This window comes from Equus caballus, chromosome 1 (assembly GCF_041296265.1).
Source record: "Equus caballus isolate H_3958 breed thoroughbred chromosome 1, TB-T2T, whole genome shotgun sequence".
In the NCBI taxonomy this organism is placed as follows: domain Eukaryota; kingdom Metazoa; phylum Chordata; class Mammalia; order Perissodactyla; family Equidae; genus Equus; species Equus caballus.
The window spans coordinates 18779000-18781721 of NC_091684.1; positions in this window are offsets into that span (position 1 = coordinate 18779000).

Below are 2722 nucleotides of genomic sequence, written 5' to 3' on the forward strand. Positions count from 1 at the left end.
TTTGCTATAGTGTCTTTCGATTTTTGGGATTTGTAACTGTGACATTCGTGCAGTCTTACAAAATTTCAATGAAAATAATTCAACGTGTGACTGAAAAAGATGATTCAGAGAGCCTAGATAATCACCCAATAAAGGATGGAGAAAAGTTTACATGAATGATGTTTATCTGAACTGTTTACCCAAGACATCAGATAACTAGAAGTTTAGATTGCAGTATTTTTTTCTAAGTGAGATTGTATAATTTATTTATGAATCTTGATCTCTCTGACACAGATTAAGTAGCTGAAAGTTTGGGGCCAATGCGTATTAAAAATATTTTTATGGGGTTTGAATAAGAAATTGGCTAGCATAATGAATGTATGCGTGTGTGTATATGTGTATTGTTGCATTACCTCTAGCAATGAAATTAACTTGGGGATTTCTTAATAATTTTCCATGAAATCATTTATTTTCAGTAAGGATTTCAGTCATCAGAATAATGGTATTCTCCATGAACTTTATTTTTATAACTTGGATCTTTTGTTATGGAGGTAAGGGTTGTAGGGATCACAGGGGAGGAAAAGCTTTAGGGGCACATGGATAATAAATCAAGTTTAACTATATTCTCAGTTGACTTCACTTACATGCTTTAATTATTTTCACTTGTTTCATTTTGGTGTTTTAAATTGTTTTATAAGTTGTTAATTAAGAGTTATAATTAGGAGCCGGCCTGGTGGTGCAGCGGTAAAGTTCACATATTCCTCTTCGGCAGCCGGGTTCACTGGTTCAGATCCCAGGTGTGGACCTATGCACCACTTGTCAAGCCATGCTGTGGCAGGCGTCCCACATATAAAGTACAGGAAAATGGGCATGGATGTTAGCTCAGGGCCAATCTTCCTCAGCAAAAAGAGGAGGATTGGCAGCAGATGTTAGCTCAGGTCTAATCTTCCTCTAAATAAATAAATAAAAGAGTTATAATTAGGGGCCAGCCCCATGGCCGAGTGGTTAAGTTCTTGTGCTCTGCTTCAACAGCCTGGGGTTTCACTGATTCAGATCCTGGGTGCAGACATGGCACCACTCATCAGGCCATGCTGAGGTGGCGTCCCACATGGCAGAGCCGGAGGCACTCACAACTAGAATATACAACTATATACTGGGGGGCTTTGGGGAGGAGAAAAAAAAAGAAGAAGATTAGCAACAGTTGTTAGCTCAGGTGCCAATCTTTGAAAAAAAAAAGAGTTATAATTAGAAAAACTTTGTATGGTATACAAATACTGGTATTTTTAACATAGGAGAGATGGGCAAGTCATTTAGGGTCATTTTTATTTATTATTTGAGTAATAGCTGTTTCCTAGAATTGTCATTTTCCATTAGTAAAAAGATTTTTTGATTTTTTGTAAGTTTGAATGTTTTGCTTTGAAAATCCAGATGTATTTAAGAGCAGCCTAAGCCTTTTTATTATCTTATGCAAAAATATCTTTCTTCACAAGCAGCACCATTTATGGAAGCTTGGGATGATTTTGTTTTGCTGCTATTATGGCAGAATATGTAAAACTTCATTTAGGGACCATCTCAAATGGTTTTATAAATGAGTCGCAATCACAACCAAACTTTTCTAGACTGTTGAGAGTTGTATATGAAATTCTTAGTTCTAGTACCTAACGCTTGGTAGGTAAAAATTTTCAATTTTAAAGTGAAATGAAAGAAGAAGAAATCTACTGTCAACCCAAAAGAAAGGGATGATAGCTCTTGAACCTTCTAAACGTGTAGAGAAGGAAATGTAGAATTCAGCCAACATAGGGGAAAATGTTTTACTAAAAGTGTATTTAGAACTTTTCAGAAAGCTTCTTTACAATCTTACCTGACATTGAACATTGAATTACCAGATGCAGTGACACTTGACAGGCTGATTTCAAGTTCTCATCACTTTCATGTAGCGGGAAAACCTTTTCCACGTGATGTCAATGCCTTTTAAATCTAAGTTGTTTATCACTTACTCTCTATTTATTCATGTACCTAAATATGAAACTGGTTTTCAGAACAACTAACTTTAATTAATGCTTTGTTCAGTTATTGAGTTATATTCCTGTGGACGAAACACATTAAGAATTTCCTTATTTGGTCCTGAATAACCATCAATAACTAGACTAAAGAACTAAGAGGGGAATCATCTTCAAGTACTATAAGTACTAAACCCCAAATGATCTGCCTTGAAAGAGTATGGATGCTGGCTTGTAACTTTTCTGGTTATTTTATTACTACTCATTCAGTTCATTTGGTATTGATCATAGAAAAATTCCAATAAAGAAGTTATTTTACGTTAGCAAAATCATAAGTTAATGGTTATAGATAAGAGTAGAACAGTTGAGGTATGAGAATTACTTCTAATCTGAGTAGTTGCAAGCTTTTAACTTGGCAATCATTTTAATACGCTAATTATGTTTCATCTTTCCCCCATGATTCCACAGTTCCATTTTTGGCAAGCCAGAAATGATTTATAAAACATTTGTTATGGAGTGGACCAAGTATACAAAACCAAATATGACACAAAATGATTATTTTCTTGAACATTCGTAGCTGGGCCAGAACTAGGGTGAGGCAGGAGAGGTGCCTAGGGTACAAAATTTAAAGAGGCAGTCCTCCTTTTTGAGGCTGACCCTGCACTTGCGTGACCCTGAGAGTGGGTACCTCCTTAAATTTTACATTAGGAGACCGCTTTTGCCTCACCCTAGTCCCAGGTCCT